This window comes from Saimiri boliviensis, chromosome Y (genome assembly GCF_048565385.1).
Source record: "Saimiri boliviensis isolate mSaiBol1 chromosome Y, mSaiBol1.pri, whole genome shotgun sequence".
NCBI lineage: Eukaryota > Metazoa > Chordata > Mammalia > Primates > Cebidae > Saimiri > Saimiri boliviensis.
Window position 1 is genome coordinate 20,849,789 of NC_133471.1, and position 24,945 is coordinate 20,874,733.

General features: G+C 42.2%; 1 protein-coding gene across 1 annotated transcript in view; it reads right to left on the minus strand.

The window, feature by feature from the left end:
• Nucleotides 1-24,491, minus strand: part of LOC141582937 (ubiquitin carboxyl-terminal hydrolase 9Y) — a 236,761-nt gene extending 212,270 nt beyond the window's left edge. Inside the window, exons 1-2 of the mRNA XM_074392392.1 lie at nt 24,283-24,491; nt 22,341-22,395 (exon numbers count right to left, since the gene is read on the minus strand). The gene's annotated coding sequence lies outside the window, so the exon portion shown is untranslated. The remainder of the gene's footprint in view (nt 1-22,340; nt 22,396-24,282) is intronic.
• Nucleotides 24,492-24,945: the final 454 nt, after the last annotated feature.

The window sequence follows — 24,945 nt, forward strand, 5'->3', positions numbered from 1 at the left end:
ACTTCATGAAGTAAGCACAAGTTTTAACAGCCGAATTGATCAAGCAGAAGAAAGGATATCAGAGGTCGAAGACCAACTCAATGAAATAAAACAAGAAGACAAGATTAGAGAAAAAGGGATAAAAAGGAATGAGAAAAGTCTCCAAGAAATATGGGACTATGTGAAAAGACCTAATCTATGCTTGATAGGTGTACCTGAATGTGACGAAGAGAATGAATCCAAGCTGGAAAATACGCTTCAGGACATTATTCAGGAAAATTTTCCCAGCCTAGTAAGGCAGGATAATATTCAACTCCAGGTAATACAGAGAACACCACAGAGATATTCCTCAAGAAGAGCAACTCCAAGGCACATAATCGTCAGATTCACCAGGGTTGAAATGAAGGAGAAAATACTAAGGGCAGCCAGAGAGAAAGGTCAGGTTACTCACAAAGGGAAGCCTATCAGACTTACAGCAGATCTCTGAGCAGAAACCCTACAAGCCAGAAGAGAGTGGGGGCCAATATTCAACATCCTTAAAGAAAAGAACTTTCAACCCAGAATTTCACATCCAGCCAAACTAAGCTTCACAAGTAAAGGAAAAATAAAGTTTTTTGTGAATAAGCAAGCACTCAGAGATTTCATCACCACCAGGCCTGCTTTACAAGAGCTTCTGAAAGAACCAATACACATAGAAAGGAACAAACAGTATCAGCCTTTCTAAAAAAATTATCAAAAAGAGCATCAATATAATGAAGAATTTACATCAACTAATGGATAAAATAGCCAGCTAATGGCAGTATTAAACTCACATATATTATTATTAATTCTAAATTTAAATTGACTAAATCCCCCAATCCAAAGACAGGCAATTTGAATAAAAAACTAAAACCCATCGGTATGCTGCATCCAGATCCATCTCACATTCAAGGACATATAAAGACTCCAAACAAGGGATGGAGAAAGATTTACCAACCAAACGGAGAGCTAAAATAAATAAATAAAAAGCAGAAGTTACAATTAAGCAACAAAGATCAAAAGAAGCAAAGAAGGACATTATATAATGATAAAAGGATCAATGCAACAACAAGAAGAGCTAAAGATCCTAAATATATACGTACCCAATACAGGAATACGCAGACATACAAGACTTATAAAGAGACTTAGACTCCCACATAATAATATGGGAGACTTCAACATTAATATTAGACAGATCAATGAGACAGTAAATTAACAACGATATTCAGGACTTGAACTCAGATCTGGAACAAGTAAATGTAATTAACATTTATAGAACTCTCCACTTTAAATATACAAAATATACACTCTTATCAGTACCACATCATATCAGCTTAGAAGTTTTAAAGAAATCTTGGTTGGCTCCTGGTTTGTATTCTCTTCCCTCATTTTCTTTTCTGTCTCCATTATTAAGGACAATTATAGGCATGCCCATGTTTGGACTGCATTCTAGCCTGGGCAATGGAGCGATACCCTCATCCTCTCTCCCTCTTCCTCTTTCTCTTTCTTCCTCTTCTTTATTATAAAAAAAAAAAAAAAAAAAAAAAAAAAGTCTCTTACTTGTTTGTTATCCTACATGGCAGCAATCCCCAGTTAGGAACCGGGCCACACAGCAGGTCAGCAGCGGGCAAGCCAGCATTACCGCCTGAGCTCCGTCTCCTGTCAGATCAGTGGTGGCATTAGATTCTCATAGGAGTGTGAACCGCATTGTAAACTGTGCATACAAGGGATCTAAGTTGCATGCTCCTTATGAGAGTCTAACTAATGCCTAATGATCAAAGGTAGAACGGTTTCACCTTGAAGCCATCCTTCCTCCACCCCTCCCACCTCCCCGCCATCCCCCAGCTGTCTGTGTAAAAATTGTCTTCCACGAAACCAGTCCCTGGTGCCAAAAACGTTGCAAACCACTCTCATTGGGTGTATATCATCAGAACTGGGTGTACAGGCCCTGGGGAGTTGTACCACTTTCACACTTTGGTTCCTGCTGTGCAAGTTTAAAGATCCAAGGACTTGCATAGGAAATTAACAAGGATGGTTGCTTTGGCAATATAAGCCCAAAATATTGTAGACTAATCTATTTGTTTCTGTGCAGTTTTATGTGCTTATAATAACCACACCTAAATTTGTTTCCTTCTCAAATTGGTTTGTTTCTACTTCCTTGCCCTCATGTACCTGCCTCTCTCTCTCCCTCTCTCTCTCTCTCTCTCTCTCTCTGCCTCCCTCCTTCTCTCTTCGTCAGCATAACTGTGCCTACCCTAAAGCTAAAAAAAAAAAAAAAAAGAACCAAATAGAAGATAAAAATCTATTTCTCAATCACTGAAATATGGACTATAAGAGCAAAAATACAATTAAGTTTACCAAAAAAAAACTGTCATTACAGATGCACAACAATGTGAATATACTTAATACGACTGAACTGTACACTTACAGATGGCTAAGATGGTCATTTTACATTACATGTGTTTAACTACAATTTGGAAAAATTTTAAGAAAGGTTGCTCCCATTTAGAATAAAAATTCATTTGCCCACTGCTGGCAGAAGGATGGACTTACAGATCAACAGTACAGAAGCAGAAGTCCAGAAGAAAGTTTTACCTTTACACTAAATGATTTTTCAACAAAGGTATTAAAATCTTCCAATGAAGAAAGCAAAGTCATTACAACAAATGATATTAAGACCATATCTACATTCAAGAGACTGAATCTGAATGTGTACTTCACAAAATATATAATTATTAACTCACAACATTGCAGGTCAAATATAAGTACTATAAATATAAAATACTTAAAGAAAAAAAATGAGTAAATCTTTGTGTCCTCATAATCCAAAAATAAAATTGTAACCACATCCCACACCCATCTGAATGGATATCTTCTTTCACATTCTAAAGATACCCTGAGGGACTAGTTCAGGCCATGATACAGGACAGAAGAAAGACAGGCCTCCTAACAGGCTACTTACTCCCTTTCAGAATTACTAATAGAATGGACTCTTTATGTCTAATGAAAACATTTACAATCTATTCTCTCTAAAGCTTACTACCTGGAGGGTTCTTCTGCATAACAGAACTTTTGAAAGGAGTTAGCCAGCTTGCTTCAGACAGACACTAATGGAAGGATCCCACAGCATCTCCAACCCATGTTTTGTGCAGACAAGGGAACTTACACAGGGGCTTGCCTAACCATGCCTACAGCACACTAAGGTGAGGAAGGAGCTCCAGCCAACTGGGATCTCTCCCAACTGGGATCAACTCCTCTTTGACTTCCAAACTGCATTTCAATAGAAGAAAAGGCTGGTCAACTGGCGCCTCCTGAATCATGTTCCTACAAATAACAGGCTTGGTATTAAGGAAACTCTCTGGAACATATTGTGTTATTTTTTGGGTTTTGTTTTTTTTTTTTTTAGACAGAGCTTAGCTCTCTTTTTCCTCAGACTGGAGTGCAATGGTACGATCTTGGCTCACCGCAACCTCCGCCTCCTGGGTTTAAGTGATTCTCCTGCCTCAGCCTCTGGAGTAGCTAGGATTAGAGGCATGCACCACCATATCCGCTTAATTTTGTATTTTTAGTACAGATAGGGTTTCTCCATGTTGGTCAGGCTGGTCTCAAACTCCTGACCTCAGGAGATTTTCCTGCCTTGGCCTACGAAAGTGCTGGGATGACAGGCTTGAGCCACTGCACCCGGCCAAGAAACTGATTTTACTTAAACAAGATCAAACCTCCATTCGGAGACTAGAACCTTTTCACATGTGATTCCTAAAGCTGTAAACCCAAAACCGTTTCATATGTGATTCCTAAAGCTGTAAACCCGGAAACATTTTCACATGTAATTCCTAAAGCTGTAAACCCAGAAACCTTTTCACATGTAATTCCTTAAGGTATAAATCCAAAACCCTTTTGCTCCTGATTTCTAAGGCTGTAAACCTAAGATTCTTTCACATGTACTATCTAGAGTGTAAACCCATATAAAGGCAAAATCTTCCCTTGTTAAATGAGCTGGGTTTAGACAAATCATTGCCTGGCTTCCAGCTGTAATAAAAATCCTCTTTCTTCCCGTTCTGTGTTTGAGAACTCTGTTTCTCATGGCCACTCCTGCTACATTTGGTGTGTTGCCCGGGAAGCGAGTTTAGGTTGGCAGACAGCAGGAAAGAGCCTCTCAGGCAGTCTGCATAACCCTTTAGAGCATCCCTGCAGGGTGCTCCCACCCACTGGGTGAGGTGGTATTGAGAGCACGCCTGGGCAGGTATTTGCTCAGGAAAGCCTCGCCAGAGCGGAGCAGGAAAACCCCCACAGTGTGGATCCACCCAGTGGATGAACACAGAGAAGGAACGGGTACTTGAAACGTCTGGACAACAGAAATAACGGTGGGATCAATCCAGGGAAGATAGCCCACCTCCTCTAGGTGGAAGCCTAGCCTGATCACTGACATGCCAGATTTGGCACTTTTGAACTTGTGTCTCTCTCTCACTCCCTTTGTAACTTACCTTGGATGGAAGCATTTTGCTTATGGTTTCATTCTGGGTGGAGGGAGGAGAGCGGTTGTGTGTGTGTGTAGAGGGGTCTAACTGGGCTCCTCAGTAGTGAAAGGTGGGAGTAGCAGGTCCATTAGTAGGAGGGGCCTCATGCATCGAGCAATTTGTAGAGCTAGCTGGAATTAGAGACAGCCACATGGGGCTAAGTGGAGAAGTCTTTGCCACCTAGGCATTGTGAAAGGATTCAAGTGAATGTTAAATTGGGGAGTGTGTACTGCACCTTGCTGTAGGTCCAGTGATATTCTCTTAACTCTGGCAATTGTTTCCTTAGAGTAAGCATGGGTCAATCTGATAGCAAGTCAACCCCTTTAGAGCCCATGCTGAAAAATTTCAAGAAAGGATTTAGTGGGAATTACAGAGTAGCTATAACAACAGATAAATTAAGGTAGACTGGCCAGCATTTGGGGAAGGGTGGCGCCCAGAATGGACCCTAGACAGGTGTCATCTCCAAAGTAAGGCATGAGGTTACATGCGGTAAGCTAGAACACCTTGATCAATTTCCGTTTACATACATAGATTCGTGGTTGCAGTCAGTTTTGAGCCCTCCAAAGTGGTTGAGAGGACAGAAAGCATCTATTTTACTGGCCAAGGGACAAACTGCTAGAAACCACCATCCTTTACCCTACCCCAGCCCACTAAGAGACACAGACTCCCAAGGTTCTGGCAGCTCCAGTGGCAGAAGGAACATCAAGGAGCCACAATCTCTTGCTGATCTACTGCAAACGATTATTCAGACTCATAACCCAACTGCTGCTGATTACTATCAGCTGCTTTTACATCTTTTCAACAGGAACAAGAGGCTGGCTGATGTGTTTCATCTGTATACTTCTTTTGATCTTAAAAGCCCTGAACACCAACACAGAGTAAATATGATTTTAGTTCATCAGTGTGCAGAAGACATTAGACGAGAATTGCAGAAACAGGCAGGATTTGCCGGCATCCATATTTCACAGCTACTGGAGATAGGTAACCGGGTGTTTGTAAACCAAGAAGCGATGAGCCACGGAGAAAGTCTAGAGAAAACAAGTGCCAGCCTCGATGAAATGCCGACTTAATAGCTGCTGCTATGAGACAAGCGCCCCCAAGAGTGTGGGAAAAGGGGGGTTCCTGGAAAAACCCCCAAGTCTACCCACCGGCGCCTGAAACAAATTGGTGTGCATTCTGTAAAAAAGCAGAACATTGGAAGGACCTCTGCCCCTAGCTAACGGGAAAACAGGGAGACCCTAAGCACAAAGCTTCAAACAAAAGTGAAGGGGCTCTATTCAATCTAATGAAAGGGCTACTGGACTAAAGGGGAGGGGGGCCGAACTCATATGCTCCCAAAGAGCCCATGGTCCATTCAACAGCCCTGTAATCCCACATCGAAAGAAACAAAACCAATATAGTTAGAGCTTTTAAACTGTTAAAACAACACACCTTGACAGACTGCCCTTTGCCCCGCTTCTCCGGCAAAACTTATTATACAAATTAAGGGCTACACTATCCCATCCAATAAGAAAAACACCCTGCAGCTAAAACTGCCTCAGTCAGGGATTATCCAGGTTTTCGTCATCCCTCAGGATGGAGGGTGAAGACCTTCCCTAACCAGGGACTAAAAGTCTGATGTTTCCGCCCAGGCCAGTACAGGGCTTCTGTGACTTTGCACCCACCTGCTCCCAACTTGAGCATGCAGTTGGGATTACTGCCAGCAGAGGATAGTTGGTTCACTTGGTTGGATTTAAGGAATACTTCTTTAGCATTGGACTGGCGTCGGAGGGTCAAAAACAATTTGCATTTCACTGGGAGAAATCCAGAAATAGGTGTAACCACCCAATACCCCTAAACCCAGCTTCCTAGGGATTCTGAAACTCACTCACCATCCCTGGGGAGGCATTAACCCATGACCAGCCCCCCAAGAAGCTTCTTGCTTGCATGCTGCCCCCATATGCTGATGACCTTCTATCGCAACATCCCATGACAATTGGGTACGCAAAAGAAATAGATGCCTTACTTTGGCACCTGGGAGGGCTAGGGGTATAAAATGTCTTTTAAAAAAGGCTCAGGTTTGACAAAAAGCCAATGCAATATCTGAGGCTCACTATCCAGAAGGGGGAACACAACCTGTAAGCAGAGAGGAAGCAAGCCACTGGCAAAGTCACAGAACCTGAGACTAAAAGGCAAATAAGAACTCCTGGGAGCACTGGGTTTTGTAAATTGCGGATTTCCAAACTTTGCAGTATTTGCCATATCCTTAAACAAAGTGACAGAGGGGAAGGGGAGAAGACAAAAAAAAAAAAAAAAAAAAAAAAAAAACCTTAAAAACTAAAAGCAAAACTTCTGTCAGCCCTGGCTTTGGAGCTAGCCAATTTAACAAAGCTTTTGAGGCTGTATGGGTGGGTAAAAAAAAAAAAAGAAGAAGAAGAAGAAGAAGAGGGATGGCAATTAAAGATTCCAGCCTCAACTCTATGAATAATTTAAATATCAAAGCACTCCACACAGTAGTGATCCTAATGAATGCCAAAGGACATCGCTGGTTAACAAACGCTAGGTCTGCCAAATACCTGAGCCTGCTAAAGTAAAAATATCTGCATTACCATTAGGGTCTGTGCAACACACTAAACCCTGACACTTTGCCCCTGGTGCCAGGAAGCCCATAAAATAACGCATGTGCTGCTTGGAGATTTCAGTCCTAGGTTTGGACTGCCACTGCACGTTGGATCAAACAGACCAGCAATTGTGGTGAACTTGGCCCAAAAGACAGCAGTGGCCTTGAGGGTATTACTTTGCAAACTGCACACTGCCTACTGCCCTCAGAGGTCGGAAAAAGTGAAAAGAATGAACCGGACCATCAAAAATAGCTTAGGGAAAGTGTATCAGGAAACAAGATCAAAATGGGTGTAGGCACCTCCCTTAGTGTTACTTAAAATTAAATGTACTCCCTTTAAGAAGACAGGATATTCCCCTGTGAAGTCTCATATCATGGGTTCCTCCCCTACTCCAGGCAGTCCCAGGAACTCCTCAGGAGTGGGAGATTTTGAGTTAGGATGCTAGTTACGAGGTCCAGGGAGAATTGCTCCAGATATTTCAACCTGCATAAATGACGAATGTCCTGTAAGCTTATTCTCCCTAGTTCACCCTTTCTTGCTAGGTGATCACATGTGGATAAAAAACTGGAGTACAGTAACTCTAAAGCCATGGTGGAAAGAATGTCAGACCTAATCCTGACCACTCCCACAGCCATAAAGGTGGAGGGAATCCCAGCCTGGACCCACCACAACCATTTAAAAACCAGCAGCAGTTGAGACTTGGAAAGCTACACCAAGGCCATGACTGCAGAATTACCTTAAAAAGAACAACAAGCCCTGCTCCAACCACATCCCCGAAGCTGGCTGGTGCACACATGGCAGACGCACAAGGAAACTCATTGTGGGACTTGTTCTTCTTAATATCTGAACTTGTACAGTAGTGACATTAATTTTGAAGAATGCCCTCAGTGTGTACACCAAATTACTAAGGTAGGACATAAAGTTACTGCCATTCTTTTGCCCTACAGTTCTTACAAATGTTCAGGGACATAAAAGGGAACCTCTTTATATAATGGTACTCAGTATAAGGTGTGTAATCCAGGGACTGGATAGCCTGATGTGTACTACAACCCATCAGAGCCCCCTACACATACAACTTTTAAAATTAAACTCTTAACAGGGCTATGAATAGCCCTGCTAAATTCATAGCCAGAATAAAGGAGAGCAGAAGCCCAAAACAGATGACACTAAGGTTTAATGCCTGTGCAGCCATCAATGTCTATCATTTCAGTAAGGGAGGCTGTGGTTCCTTCGAATGGGAAGACACTTATGCAAAAAAGCATAAGTATATCTGCCAGAAAACCTACTGGTGCAGTAATTGCATTTTGGGGTCATGCATCATCTGGGCCACCTGGAAAAATAATTCAAATAATCCCATTCATCTTATAAAAAGGAGAGACACCATTCCAGGGAGTAATGTCCCTGTGTCTCAGGACATTATAATCCAGTAGACTTAATCATCACAAACCCCAAGACCCTAGACGAGAAGAAGTGGAAAGTGTAATGCTAGAAATTAATGGCAAGGGCTTGACCCCGAGGTCAGTATCCAGATTCAGGGAAAAATCCAAAAATGCTCAGCTCAGCCAATGTTCAGCACTTTTATAATATATTAAATAAACCAATACCAGAGCTTCCGCAAACTTGTTCCTCCAACCTGCTGAAAATGTAGCCCATTCCCTCAATGTTATTTCTTGCTATGTATGTGGAGGGACAACTATGGATGGCAGGTGGCCATAAGACGCCTGTGAGTTATTACCCTCTAACCCTGTCCCTAACCTAACCTCAGTTCAAAGGGTTAAAACCAACAGTTTCTAGGTTTTCAAGGTCTCAATTATTGGACAATACTGTTTGCCCAGAGAAGGAACAGACTTCAGTGTTCCAGTTGCAAAGCTAAGCTGCATAGGGAAGCGATTGTAAATGGAACAGTGGACACTATAATGTGGTGGGCTCAAACTATACAGAAAAGAGCCCCCTCCTAGAATTTCCAAAATTACAGGACACTTGGGATCATCCTGGGTACCAGAGAGATTGGACAGCCCCACCTAAGTGGTACTGGATATGCGGACATAGGGCATTCATACAGCTGCCTGAAAAGTGGACAGCTTGCTGTGTCATAGGCATTATTAAGCCTTCTTTTTCCTACTACCTGTTAAGAAAGGTGAGCTGTTAAGGTATCCAGTACACTCCGCTAGGGAGAAAAGAAACCTAAAAATAGAAGAATGAACAAATAATAAGTAGCCACCAGAGAAAATTGTTAAGTATCGTAGGCCGGCCACATGGGCAGAAGATGGCTCATGGGGACACTGGATTACTGTTTACATGCTCAACCAAATCCTCTGGTTGCAGGCTGTTTCAAAAATACTCACTAACGAAACAGGCAAAGCTCTGTCCATTTTGGCTGGAAAAAAAAAATTCAAGTAAGAAATGAGATTTATCAAAACCAGCTGGCCCTAGACTATTTGCTAGTTGCTGAAGGAGGAGTCTGTGGAAAATTCCAACTAAGTAACTAACTGCTGCAGGCCTGCCGGCACGTAACCAACCAGAGTCATGCAGTTAAGAATATAACCAAGCTAGCACACATGCCTGTGCAGGTATGGCATAAATTCAACCCTAAGTCCTTGTTTAAAGGTTGCTCCTCAGTCTTGGAAAGATTAAAAACTCTCATCATAGGTGTAATAATAATACTAGTTGTTTGTTTACTACTCCCCTGCTTCTCCCCTTATTCCTCTAAATGGCTGTAATAGACCAGAAAAATGACATCACAAGTATATTACATAAATCACTAGCAATCAGTTTCTTCAGACGATTCTTCAGTGACAATAAGAGTGAGACCTCTCACTGATATTATAGAGTGGTGAGGGTCTCAAAGTGGGAGTAAAGAAGGAGACCCATGCATCTGGGATCAACTCCCCTACAACTTCCACACTGCATTTCAATGGAAGAAAAAGTTGGCCAACTGGCACCTTCTGAATCACATTCCTGTAAATAACAGGTTTGCTATTAACGAAACTCTCTAGAGCTCTGTTTCTCATGGACACTCCTGCTACAAAGGGTCCACATGAACACTGGGGGAATGAGGTGGGGCCACCAGGAATACAGGGAAACCAGATCTATCAGTCTGTATGTTTGTATGTAAAATCCCTTACATTAAACTATAAAGGCCGAAACCAGGAACCCGCTTTCAGGACCCACCTCTTTGCTGTCAGATTTCCTTTTGCTTAATAAGTTCTACTCCACTCACTCTGTGAGTGGCCACATGCCTAGTATTTCCTGGTCACAAGACAAGAAACTAAACCTAGCTTAGCTAAAGAGAAAAAAGTCCTGCATCACGTTGGTCTCCAGAACCCCTCACTCAACCAACTGCCAGTCAGAACATGTTTAAATCTACCAATAGCCTGGAAGTCCTGGCTTTTGAGCTGTCCAGGCTTTCTGGACCAAAGCAATGTATACCTTTCCTACATGTATTTAATCAATCTCATGTCTCCATAAAATGTATTAAACTAATCTGTGACATGATCCTCTAGGGCACATGTTCTCAGAGTCACCTGAGGGCTTCATCACAGGCCATTTGGTCACTCACTCATAGTTGGTTCAGAGTAAGTTTCTTCAAATACTTTACAGAGTTTGACTTTTTTGTTGACAATAATTTGGTGTCCAACATGGGGCATCAGAAAACACTCAGGATGACAAAGGAGTTGTCCAAATTCAGGAGCTAAAGGCAACAGCAGGGACTCATTGAAAGCCTCTCCAATTTCAAGCTTCTCTCCTGGTGGAACTGGTATGTGCTCAAGTTCCCAGCCTCCCTTTAATTGACAATCCTTGATTTATTCTGTTTTTGTTTGTTTGTTTCCTCCTAGGAAGTCGTTGTTTAGGATCCTAACTTTAGTTTGAGGTGCAATCTTAAGAATCTTCTCCATTTCCTTTTTCTAAAGGCAGGGAGAACAACCCCCTTTTAGACTCCTCATTTGATTTCCAGTTCAGAAATACATTCCAAAGGGTCTTCTCCATTGTTTCTTTGAAACTGAAATGTATTTTCATAGATAAATGAGAGACTGAGTTTCTTCAGCCAAAAAAAAAAACAAAACAGTATTTCGTTCCTCCCACCTGAAAGGTGACCTTGAGTAAATGGGGATCAAGTGCAAATGTCTGGTGTACTGACCTCCCGTGATATGCAGTGGCCCTAAAAGAAACCCCCAACAAAAGTTACTTTTTAAAAAATACAGGCTTTTTCATTTGAACCCAGGACGCAAAGGTTGCAGTGAGCCAAGATCACATCACTGCACTCCAGCTGGGGCCACAAAGTGAGATTCTGTCTCAAAAAAACAAGTAAATAAACACAAAAATTATGTATGTATATATCTATGTCATAGAAAATGTATTTAAAGGCTGATCAGCCAGTGTTCTCAGCACTCTCAGTGGTACTAGACTTCCAGAAAAAGAAACAGAGACATGGAGTGAGACACTTAAGAGGGCAGAAATAACTGAGTGGCAACATGCTGTGGAGTCCTGCTCGAAAGCTGCACACTTCAATCCATTATATTAAACCGTAGGCCATAGTTTAGTTGGTCCTTTTAAATGGAAACATATAATCTAAAAATGAGAAACAGTCTAAATGTAGGAAGCACTTAAGAATGACAAAAACAACAGCCAGGCATGGTGACTCATGCCTGTAATCCTGACAGGTTGAGAGGCCAAGGCAGGCAGAAAACCTGAGGTCAGGAGGTTGACATCAACCTGACCAACATGGAGAAACCCTATCTCCACTAAAAATACAAAATTAGGCTGGGCACAGTGGCTCACACAAATAACCCCAGCACTTTGAGAGGCTCAGATGAATGGTGCATGAGGTCAGTTCAAGACCAGCCTGGCCAAGATGTTGAAACCCCATCTCTACTAAAAATACAAAAAAATTAGCTGGGTGTACTGGCATGTGCCTATAGTCTCAGCTCTTTAGGAGGCTGAAGCAGGAGAATCCCTTCAACCTGGGAGGCAGAGGTTGCAATGAACCAGGACTACACCACTGCACTGAGGCCTGGGCAACAGAGCAAGACTCTGTCTCAAAAAAAAAAAAAAAAAAAAAGAATGACCACCTTTCAGGCACTGGATTTATTTTATGTCGCCACTATGTGAACATTTTAACTAATGGACAAATTACATTAAGAAAAAGTTCTCGGGAGAGAGTCTGCCATTACAGAGGTAGGCCAGTCTTGCAGAGGCAGTTCTAACTACACCCATATAAACAGGACTACAGGAAAGTTCACATGGCAGCTGGGCAGAGCCCACAGTAGCTCAGCAAAGCCTCTGCAGGCAGACAGTGACTAAGCTGCCTCATTGCTGGGCACGGCAGCCCTGATAAAAAGGCAGCAGCACAACAAAAACTCATAAATAAAGCCCTAACTACCTGGACAGAGCGCCTAGGTTAAAAAAAAAAAAAAGAATGCGAGGATCGGGGGGTAGTTATGAGTTCTGCTGCAGCACACCTAAACCTGCCCAGCAGCTCTAAATTAACAACAGAGAGATCACAGCTCAGCACTTGAGCTGTCCGATAAAGGACAGACTATCCCCTTAAGGAGCTCCCTGACCCCCGTATACCCAAAGAGTCACCTCATAAAGAAGAGAACAGACTGACATTTGGCGGGTATCCTTCTGGGACAGAGAGAGCAGAAGAAGAAACTTGCAGCAACTCTTACTGTTCTGCATCTGCTGCAGCTGATCCCCAGGCAAGCAGGGCCTGGAGTGACCTCAGCAGTCCTACAGCAGAGGGGCCAGACTGTTAGAAGGAAAACTAAAAAACAGAAGGAAATAACTTCATCATCAACAAATTGGACAAAAAGAATGAAAGCACTCGAAACCAGAATGCCTCTCCTCCTCCAAGGGATCACAACTTCTCACCAGCAAGGGAAAATGCTGGATGGAGAATGAGTGTGATGAATGGACAGAATCCGGCTTCAGAAGGTGGGTAATAAGAAACTTCTGTGAGCTAAAAAGAACATGTTCTAACCCAATGCAAAGAAACTAAGAACCTTGAAAAAAGATGTGATGAAATGCTAACGAGAATAGACAACCTAGGGAGGAATATAAGTGAATTGACGGAGCTAAAAAACACAACACGAGAACTTCATGGAGCATGCACAAGTTTCAACAGCCGAATTGATCAAGCAGAAGAAAGGATAACAGAGGTCAAAGATGAACTCAATGAAATAAAACGAGAAGGTAAGATTAGGAAAAAAAGGATAAAAAGGAATGAACAAAGTCTCCAAGAAATATGGGACTATGTGAAAAGACCTAATCTACATTTGATAGGTGTACCAGAATGTGACAGAGAGAATGAATCCAAGCTGGAAATTACTCTTCAGGATATCATCCATGAAAACTTCCCCAACCTAGCAAGGCAGGCCAATATTCAAGTCCAGGAAATACAGAGAACACCGCAAAGATATTCCTCAAGAAGAGCAACGCCAAGGCATATAATCGTCAGATTCACCAGGGTTGAAATGAAGGAGAAAATGCTAAGGGCAGCCAGAGAGAAAGGTCAGGTTACCCACAAAGGGAAGCCCATCAGACTCACAGCAGATCTCTTAGCAGAAACCCTACAGGCCGGAAGATAGTGGGGGCCAATGTTCAATATCCTTAAAGAAAAGAACTTTCAACGTAGCCAAACTATCCAGCCAACTTATCCAGCCAAACTAAGCTTCGTAAGTGAAGGAAAAATAAAATCCTTTGTGAACAAAGAAGTACTCCAAGATTTCATCAACACCAAGTCTGTTTTACAAGAGCTCCTGAAAAAGGCACCAAACATAGAAAGGAACAACCAGTACCAGCAACTCCAAAAACTACCAAATGGTAAACAGCATCAATACAATGAAGAAACTGCATCAACTAATGGGCAAAACAGCCAGCTAGCATCAAAATGACAGGATCAAATTCACACATTACAGTATTAACCCTAAATGTAAATGGGCTAAATGCCCCAATCAAAAGACACAGACTGACAAATTCGATAAAAAGCCAAAACCCATTGGTGTGCTGCATCCAGGAAACCCATCTCACATGCAAGGATACACAAAGTCTCAAAATAAAGGGATGGAGGAAGATTTATCAAGAAAAAAAAGCAGGAGTTGCAATTCTCATCTCTCATAAAATAGACTTTAAACCAACAAAGATCAAAAGAGACAAAGAAGGACAATACATAATGGTAAAAGGATCAATGCAACAAGAAGAGCTAACACCTGTAATCCCAGCACTTTGGGAGGCCGACGCGGGTGGATCACAAGGTCAGGAGATCGAGACCATCCTGGTCAACATGGTGAAACCTGGTCTCTACTAAAAATACAAAAAATTAGCTGGGCGTGGTGGTGCGTGCCTATGTAATCCCAGCTACTGAGGAGGCTGAGGCAGGAGAATTGCCTGAACCCAGGAGGCAGAGGTTGCGGTGAGCCGAGATCATGCCATTGCACTCCAGCCTAGGTAACAAGAGCAAAACTCCATCTCAAAAACAAAAGAAAAGAAAAGAAAAATATTGGCAAGCCAATTGCAACAGCACATTTAAAAGCTTATCCACCATGATCAAGTAGGCTTCATCCCAGGGATGCAAGGCTGGTTCAATATATGCAAGTCTATAAACATAATTTACCACATAAACAGAACCAAAGACAAAAACCACATGATTATCCCAATTGATGCAGAGAAGGCCTTTGACAAATTTCAATTTAGCCCTTTATGCTAAAAACCCTCAGTAAAGTACTTATTGATGGAACATATCTCAAAATAATAAAAGCTATTTATGACAGACAGACCAACAGCCAATATCATACCGAATGGGCAAAAACTGGAAGCATTCCCTTTGAAATCTGTCACTAGACAAGGATGCCCTTCACTCACACTCGTATTCAGTATAGTACTGGGAATTCTAGCCAGAGCAATCAGGCAAGAAAAAGAAATAAAGCGTATTCAAATAGGAAGGGAGGAAGTCAAATTGTCTCTAGTCACAGATGACATGATGGTATATCTAGAAGACCCCATTGTCTCAGCCCAAAATCTCCTAAAACTGATAAGCAACTTTAGCAAAGTCTCAGGACACAAAATCAATGTGCAAAAATCACAGGCATTCCTATACACCAATAACAGACTTAAAAACAGCCAAATCAAGAACGAACTGCCATTCAGAATTGCTACAAAGAGAACAAAACTTAAGCCCAGCTAACAAGGAACGTAAGGACCTCTTCAAAGCGAACTACAAGCTACTGCTCAACGAAATAAGAGACGACACAATCAGATGGAGAAATATTCCATGTACATGGCTAGGAAGAATCAGTATCGTGAAAATGGCCATACCGCCCAAAGTAATTTATAGATTCAACACTATACCCATCAAGCTCCCAATGACCTTCTTCACCACCTTGGCCTCCCAAAGTGGTGTGATGACAGGTGTGACCCACCACACCCAGCCACCCAAAACTTTTTTTGGGAGGCCAAGGCAGGCAGATCAGGAGGTCAGAAGTCGAAGATAGCCTGGCCAACATAGTGAAACCCTGTCTCTACTGAAAATACAAAACATTAACCAGGCATGGTGGAAGGCACCTGTAATCCCAGCTACTCAGGAGGCTGAGGCAGGAGAATCTCTTGAACTTGGGAGATGGAGGTTCCAGTGAGCTAAGACTGTACCACTACACTCCAGCCCAGGTGATAATATGAGACTTCATCTCAAATAATAATAATAATAATTTTCTGCTTTTTGTAGAACTAAACAAAACAGTTACTGAGGATAAGGCTACCTCATGACCAAATCTCCCAGCTATCAGTTGTACAGATAGATAATACTTTTTTTATTTTTTTTCAAACCAATGCATATTTTTAAATAGGTAATTGCAGTAAGTATAACTAAAACCACAATTACAGTAGTTGACTACATATAAGTTAAAGATAACTGTTGTAACATCATCTTTGACTTTTTGTTGGTTGACATTTTACTTATTTAATAAAAAACAAGAGGGAATAATGCCATTCAAAGTACATAGGGAAGAATGCCACAGAAGACACAGACACAGGGAAGGCCAAGGTGGGCAGACCACGAGCTCAGGGATTCAAGACCAGCCTGGTCAACACAGTAAAACCCTGTGTTAGCTAAAAAAACAAAAACTAGCCAAGCATAGTAGTGTGCTCCTGTAGTCCCAGCTATCTGAGAGGCTGAGAAAGGAGAATCACTTGAACTAGTTGCAGAGGCTGCAGCAAGCCAAGTCACACCACTACACTGCAACCTGCGCAAAGCAAGACTCTACCTGAAAATAGACAAAAAACGTGTGAGGGTAACAAATGTTTGTCTATGTCCATTCTTTTTTGGTCTAAATCAGGCGTCCCCAAACTTTTTACACAGGGGCCAGTTCACTGTCCCTCAGACCGTTGGAGGGCTGCCACATACTGTGCTCCTCTCACTGACCACTAATGAAAGAGGTGCCCCTTCCTGAAGTGCAGCGGGGCTGGATAAATGGTCTCAGGGGACCGCATGCGGCCCGTGGTCCCGTAGTTTGGGGACGCCTGGTCTAAATGTTCAATTGGTTTTAAGTCTTTTAACTCTGAGTTCGTTGGGAAAGGTGGATGGGTAGGGAGTACCCAAGAGGGACAAGATGAGGGTTAAATTATTATCTAAAGACCTAAAGTCAACAGAATGGAATGTCTAGTTTATGATTATTAGGGGTTATGAAGACCAGAGTTCTCTGGAGCAGACACCAAGGCCACCGTGGCTTCATCTGTCCCAACTCTATGGGACAGAATAAAAATTTGGTGGCCACTGATGTTGCCTCTGGTAAATCTTGGCCTAAAGAGGAAGAATGTAAACCAAAAATAAAATGCTAAGCCACCCAATCATCTGAATGGGCCCTTCCTCTTGGCAAGACATTCCAAAGCTAACCTGAGAGACTGGTTCAGGTAGTGATACAGAGCAGAGGGCAGACATGCTTCATATACACTCCTCTCTTTTGGAATTGCTAATGGAACAGACTGTTTTTCTGATGAGAAGCATTTACAATCTATTTGTTCTGAAGTCCACTACCTGGACCAAATGTAACAGAACTGTCTGTCACAACCCCTCATCATTATAATCCAGACAATCCTTTCTAGTGACTCTAGCTCTTTAGATAATTACTTAACTCTCAACCACTGCCAATCAGAAAAATTTTAAATCTACCAATAACAGGAAGCCGCAGGTTTCAGCGGTCCCACCTTTCTGGGTAAAATATTATGTCTCATGTCTCCGTAAAACGTATAAAACTAGGCTGTGCTCAGACCACCTTGGACACATGGTTCCTCAGGGTCTCCTGAGTGCTGTGTCATGGGCCATTGGTCCCTCATTCTTGGTTCAGCCAAAATCCCTTCTAATATTTTACAGAGTATGACTCTGTCAACAATTTCCAGTTTGGCAAAGCTTTCTTAGCTAGAACACAAAAAGCACAAGCAATAAAAGGGAAAAATTAATCAAAGCTTTTGTGCTTCAAAATGTGTCATTAAGAAAGTGAATATAAACTGCAGACTAGGAGAAAGTATGTGCATATTATATGTCTGAAAGAAGATTAAATCTAGGCTCAGTGTGGCTCACACCTGTGATCTCAGCACTTTGGGAGGCTAAAGTGGACCAATCACTTGAGCCCAGAAGCTTGAGATCAGCTTGGGCACCAAGGGAAAAGCCCATGCCTACAAAAAAATGGCAAAAATTAACTGGGTGTGGTGGTAAGTAGTCCTAGCTACTTGTGTAGCTCAGGCAGACGATCACTAGAGCCTTGGGGAATGGAGGTTAACAGTGAGCTGAGGCTGTGCCACTACACTTCAGCCTGGATAGCAGAACCTGTCTCACACACACGAAAAAAAAGCAAAGAAAAAAAAGTTGTAACAAAAAAAACTTTAACAGATCAACTGAAAACAAACAAACAAATTTTAACAGGCAAGTCTGAACATTATCCAAAGAAACACAATCAAAATAAGAGCACAGAAGAGGTTCAACATTTTTTAGCCATTAGAGAAATGCAACGTAAGGCACTACTAGTAAGTTACCACTGCATAGCAGTAGAAAGAGTCTAGTAAAACAGAATATGGGGAAATTGGAACCATTAGAAATTGTTGATAGGCAATGTAAAATGGTGCAGTTACTTTAGAAAACAATTTGGCAATTGCTTAAGTTAAATATAAACTTACAGTAAGAAATTTTGTTACCCAACACATAATTGTTCTTTTTTTTTAAGATAATCTCCCTCTGTAGCCCAGCTAGAGTACAGTGGTGCCACTTCAGCTCGCTACAACCTCCACCTCCTGGGTTCAAATGATTCTTTGCCTCAGCCTCCAGAGTAGCTGGGACTATAGCTGGGACTACCAGTGCATACCACCACCATGCCAACCTAATTCATGTATTTGCAGAAGAGACAGAGTTTCACCATTTTGGCCAGGCTGGTCTCAGACCCCTGACCTCATGATTCACTGCCTCAGCCTCCCGAAGTGCTGAGAATACAGACATGAGCCACCACACAGCGCCCTATAATCATTCATAAAGTCATTAAAATGTAACAAACAAAAACCCTGATTGTTCACATGTGGGGGACATTCCCGTGTGAGACCCCCAAAAGGTATGAGTCTCACTATACGGTGAGTTTGATCCCAGAGTTTCCTACTGGAGGCAGTCGAGCTATCGGGAAGAAGGAACTGAAAGATGGATGATCAGTTTCTAATATCAACCATGATATCATTTGGGCCTAAACTATGCGGTGCTGCTAGACCAAGTGACTCCCTACCAGCAACCAGTTTCTGCTTTTAATCTTTATGACTCTTTCTTTAAGTATAGCTTTAACCTTTTCTTTACTTGCATGACTGCCTTGTACCCTAGATAATGGTTTAATTGTGGGGATATCAGCAAAGCAAATGCCACTATACAGATGGCTTTGATCCCTGACTCAGAGACTCCTGAATGAGGGAGTTGAGGTAAGTTGAGTCAGGAGCAGACAAAGGAGAATCTGGTTAAAAGATATTCTGATGAGCAAAACCAGAAACCCTTTTCACATGTGAGTCCTAACAAACCAGAGATAGCTGCAACCATGAGGAATAATGCCTGGATGTAAATAAGCTTTGTGATCACAGGAAATTCTATTACTTTTTTTTTTTTGAGATAGAGTTTCACTCTTGTTACCCAGGCTGGAGTGCAATGGCGCGATCTCGGCTCACCGCAACCTCTGCCTCCTGGGTTCAAGCACTTCTCCTACCTCAGCCTCCTGAGTAGCTGGGATTACAGGCACACGCCACCATGCCCAGCTAATTTTTTGTATTTTTAGTAGAGATGGGGTTTCACCATGTTGACCAGGATGGTCTCGATCTCTTGACCACGTGACCTACCCGCCTTGGCCTCCCAAAGTGCTGGGATTACAGGCTTGAGCCACCACGCCCCGCCTCTATTACTTTTTACAACCACTGATTGTGTATCTGACTTCTCTATTGTATAGGCCATGTAAGGTATAGATCTGCATTTCCTCTTGCAGTGACTTAAACCAGAGCAAAAAAGGTGTATTTATTCCTGGCCTTTGAAAAATAAAGGCTGCTGTTTAGGTACAGTGTATACAGCCCTCCAGACCCCCATACTTTCTGTCTGTCTTTATTTCAAGTGCATGCTCTCTTCCAGGTATTGGGACCCTCTTCCAGGTCGAGAGACCCCTGGCAGACGTGCCATCCCGGACTAGTCCTCAACATTCACACATAAAGCCTTGTATACATTAACCTTCCCAGCAACTTTACTTATAAAACCCCAAAATAAAAACAACCAAAAGTACACTAGGTAAGTGAGTAAACTGCATCCATACAATGAAATACCATTAATGTAAAAAGATGCAGTATTTATCCATATTACAACATGAATGCACGTTGTAATGAAAGTTCAAAAACACCGTCTACATGAAAGATGCCAGATAAAAAGACTACATGTTTTACAATTCCATTTTTGTGAAACATCCAAAAAAGGCAAATCTGTAGAGACAGAAGATTAGAGATTACCAAAAGCTGAAGATATAAATGGGGAACAACATTAAAAGGAGCAAGGATCTGCGGGAGTGATGAAAATGTTCTAAAGCTAGAAGAGTTTCAGAACTCTGTAAAATTTATTAGAAACCACTGGGTTTAGCCACGCACGGTGGCTCAAGCCTGTAATCCCAGCACTTTGGGAGGCTGAGGCGGGTGGATCACGAGGTCAACAGATCGAGACCATCCTGGTCAACATGGTGAAACTCCGTCTCTACTAAAAATACAAAAAATTAGCTGGGCATGGTGGCGCGTGCCTGTAATCTCAGCTACTCAGGAGGCTGAGGCAGGAGAATTGCCTGAACCCAGGAGGCGGAGGTTGCAGTGAGCCGAGATCGCGCCATTGCACTCCAGCCTGGGTAACAAGAGCGAAACTCCCGTCTCAAAAAAAAAAAAAAAGAAAAAAAAAAGAAACCACTGGGTTTATATGTAAAAGAAATATATAATATGAAAATTATACTTCAATAAAGTTGTAAAACTAACTTGCCCAGTAAGCAAGAAATATTTTCAGTTTATTGGCCAAAATATTTAAACTACTAATTCTTCAATGTACATATTTTAAAAGACATGAATTTGAAATCATTATCTTTAACTCAAGCAAAAGATGGTTTCCACATCAAAATGCTAAAACAAATATAAGAAATTTCTACTGTAGTTTAAAAACTAACTTAATAAAACAAGAAGCTAAAAGAAAGTGTCAACTTGTGAAACAAACCAAGAACCGAATGTTAACATTGAGACAAATATCTACTTTCTCTAAGCTGCATTGTAAATACCTGATTTTAAAAATCTATTAGTAGAGACCCATTAAAAGTTCATAATATTGAATATTGGAAAATGCATTTCAATATCCCAGAAGAAAAAAGGACCCAGAGAAAATCCTTTTTTTTTTTTTTTTTTTTTTTTTTTGAGATGAATCTCACTCTGTCGCCCAGGCTAGAGTGCAGTGGCCTGATCCTGGGTCACTGCTACCTTTGCCTCTCCGATTCCAGCAATTCTCCTACCCCAGCCTACTGCATAGCTGGGACTAGGCGCCTGCCCCCATGCCCAGCTAATTATTCTATTTTTTACTAGGGGGAAGGGGTTTCACCATTTTGCCAAGCTGGGAACGCCTGACCTCGTGATCTGCCCGCCTTGGTCTCCCAAAGTGCTGGGATTACAGGCATGAGCCACTGCTCCGTCCTTCGCGTGTGTGTTCCGTCCTTCGTATGTGTGTATGTGTGTGTGTGTGTGTGTGTGTGTGTGTGTGTGTGTGTGTGTGTGTGATGCAGTCCACTCTCTCGCCCAGGCTGTAGTTCAATGGCGGAGAACTTGGCTCACTGCAACATCTGCCTCAATTCTCCTGCCTGTTTTCCAAGTAACTGGGATCACAAGCGCCCACCACCATGCTCGGCTAATTTACGTATTTTCAGTAGAGACAGGAATGTTGGGCCAGACTGGTCTCGAACTACTATCTCCGACGATTCACCCACGTCGGCTCCCAAAGTACTGGGATTACAGGCATAAGCCGCCGCTCCCGATCCAGTAAATCCTTTTTTTCTATTTTCACTGTCAAGGTACCAAAACATTCAAAAGACCAAAACAGGCTCCAGTAACAGTAAATATAATCTACTGTTAAAAATCTCTTGGCCGGGACCGGCGGCTCACGCCTGTAATCCTAGCACTTTGGGAGGCCGAGACGGGTGAATCACAAGGTCAAGAGATAAGAGACCCTTCTGGTCAACATGGTGAAACCCTGTCTCTACCAAAATACAAAAATTAGCTTGGTGTGGTGGCGAATGCCTGTGGTGGTGTACTCCCATAGTGCTAGCTTCTTGGGAGGCTGAGGCGGAAGAATTGCTTGAGGATGGAAGGCTGAGGTTGCAGTAAGCCAAGATCGTGCCACTGCACACCAGCCTGGGTGACAGAGCAAGACTCTGTCTGAAAATATAAAAAATAAAAAAAAAAACTTTTTTATTACGTAATTCTCAAATATAAAGTTGTTGCTATTATGTCGCCGTTATAAAAATTTTCTCCAAGTTAAAAAGAAAAGTCATATATATTACTAATGCCAACCAACAAAAGGGAGTAATACAACAGGAAGCCCAGAGTAACAGAGTAAACATTCACGCAATCACTGTTAACAGGAAACGGTAAGAATAAACAATTAAAATTTGACAATCTCATTTTCAAGTCAGAGTAATAAAAAGTATTTGCAACTCACCCTTGAATCAAAGGCAAATAAACCAACGGCAAATACTTCAGGTTTTCTTCGGAAACTGTAAGAAAAGTTTCAAAAGAGAAAGTTAAAAGCATAAAAATGGGTTTTACAACTGAAAAATAAACCCTCTCACTTTTAAACAATCGCGCCTTTGCGGAGCGTCACACTAAGAACAATCAAGAAGTTTATGGTCTGGATTTTTTTTTTTAATGGTCTGTTTTTTAAAGTTTAAGGGTATGGATTTAGATAACAACAGTACCTTATGGTTTAGTGCTTAATTATCGGTTAATTACTGAGAATGAACCTCAAGAAAAGAACTGTTGTAAATTTCGTAGAGAAAGAATTTGCATTTATTTAATAGTGGTCATGTTTTCTGAATTTAAAGAATGAATGAGTTCGCCAGTAAAGGCATGCCCCCACTAACCCCGGTGGCGGGGAAACAAAAAAAAAAAAAAAAAAAAAAAGCCAGACGCAGTAATCCCAGCAGTTTTGGAGGCTGAGGTGGGCGGATTGTCTGAGGCCTGACGAATATGGAGATAGCCCTTGTCTACTAAAAATAGAAAATTAGCCAGGCCAGGTGGAGAGCGCCTGTAATTCCTGCTACTGGGGAGGTTAAGGCAGAATTGCTGTTAGCCGGGAGGCAGAGGTTGCGGGGGGCAGAAATCACGGCACTGCACTCCAGTGTAGGCAGCAAGAGCAAAACTCCGTGTCAAAGAAAAGACTAAAACAAAGAAAAATCCCGACATTGGTAGTTAAGGGTTATGGACACGATTGAAGGGTTAAAAAGCTTATGAAAAAGTTAGTCAAATACTCGTAAGATAAACAGGGCAGCGTAAATTAAGTAAATGATAAGCGAATTTTAAAAATAACATTGTTTGAATACATGTTATTTAAAATTCTTGTGTAAATTTCCAGTTTGAAAAAAAATTCATACAAATCAGCATCACAGCTACTCCGTAAGTCTAATTTAATATTTTAAGATACTGAAAAATCACATTTATTATGCGTAATGTGTTGGTAAAAAAACATGTTCAACCAGTAACTGAGACAAGTTGTTCCAGCAGAGAACAAAACAGAAAAGAGAAAGATGCAAACTAATTTGGAACCGAATTGTTCATTAAAAGATGTCATATTGCCTGTTAGCGTTTATCAAAGTAGAGGAAAGGAAGAGGAGCTGTCAGAAGGCAAAAAGCTAACATTTTACGGCGTCTTGTCCGATAGCGTGGGTGATTGTTCGAGGTAGACAAGAAATATGGTGTAATGTCCAAGGAATGCTAGGTCGTAGCTCAGTTCACAATGACTTTACGTAGGTAAAGGAGTTTAGTGTTAAGTGTAAAACAGTCAGTTTCGAGTCGGTGAATGGTCGTGGGGCAAAGACTGTAACCAAGAGCGGTTAGTTCCTGGCTGTGAGTGAGGCCCGAGCACAAATATGGGATATAACTTTTGTGAAAACAGAACATTTAATCGTACGACTTCATGTTACATATCACGAAGAATCGGAAAGGCAGGGTAGGGTAGGCGGCCATTTTTCTTTAGAGTTCTGTCCGCTCCTGCCCGCACCTCTGCGATATAAAAAGCACCTGGCCGGGCAAGGTAAAATACGAAACGGATATAGTCAGAGGCTCCGGAGAGTCCTATGTCATCTCACATAAGTCTGTTGGTGATTGGGAACGGGAGGTGGTTTACGGTGCAGGGGCTATGTCTAAGTAATAAGGATACCTGATGTTGGGAAGCAGAGGTAGGACTCATACATAGTCGTGGCAATGACGGACAACAAATGCCAGTAAAATATTTTATCAGATTTTTTCTCGGCAAGCGGCCGTGACTACGGCCTGGGTGCCTGAGGAAGGAATTGCTTAAAAAGTCGGAAATTGGTCTAAGAGGCGTGTTTACAGAGGTGACCAATGTCGATATCTCTTTTTTATTCGTAAGTATCCCTTTTTACCTGTTTTCGACCACAGCTAGGCTTGTCGCTGAGTTTACAAGGACTCCAGGTGCTCACTTTTTCCTGAGTGACCTTCTACAACTCCCACAAAGGCGTCTTCAACTACGGGTCAGTCTTCTTCAGCCGCGGTTCTCCACCAGGTTTCCAGTGAGGCTTCCTGCCCCGACACCGGCAGCAAGCGCTGAGAAATTTTCCAAGTAAGATGGAGGAAATCTCCGTCAGGATCTGGTAGTACACTGAAAGAGGGAGGGTTTGAGAGCAACACAGTCCGTCTGTAACTGGCTGTGATAGGTTAAACTGTGTTTCCGGCGATCTAGTAGACTCCTCCTCCAAAATATGGCGGATTAGATTTCCCGACCGAAAGAGAAAAAAAAGACCGTTTACCGAGCTGCGCACACTCCCAACATCCCCAGCGCCACAACACTCCTACACCCCAACTCCGCCAAGCCCTGCCCCAGGGACATTCACTTCGCTGCTCTTTCTTCCTCTTGTCGGTGTCTGTGCGTCTTCCTACTTTCCTTCTACCTTTCTTCTCTACCTATGCCCAGACACAGTGGAACTGGAAACACCTTGCTGCCGTATGCACAAACCTAACACCGGACTAACTGGAATCCATTACCAAACACTGGGATACCACGATAGATGGACATACAATAAAAAATA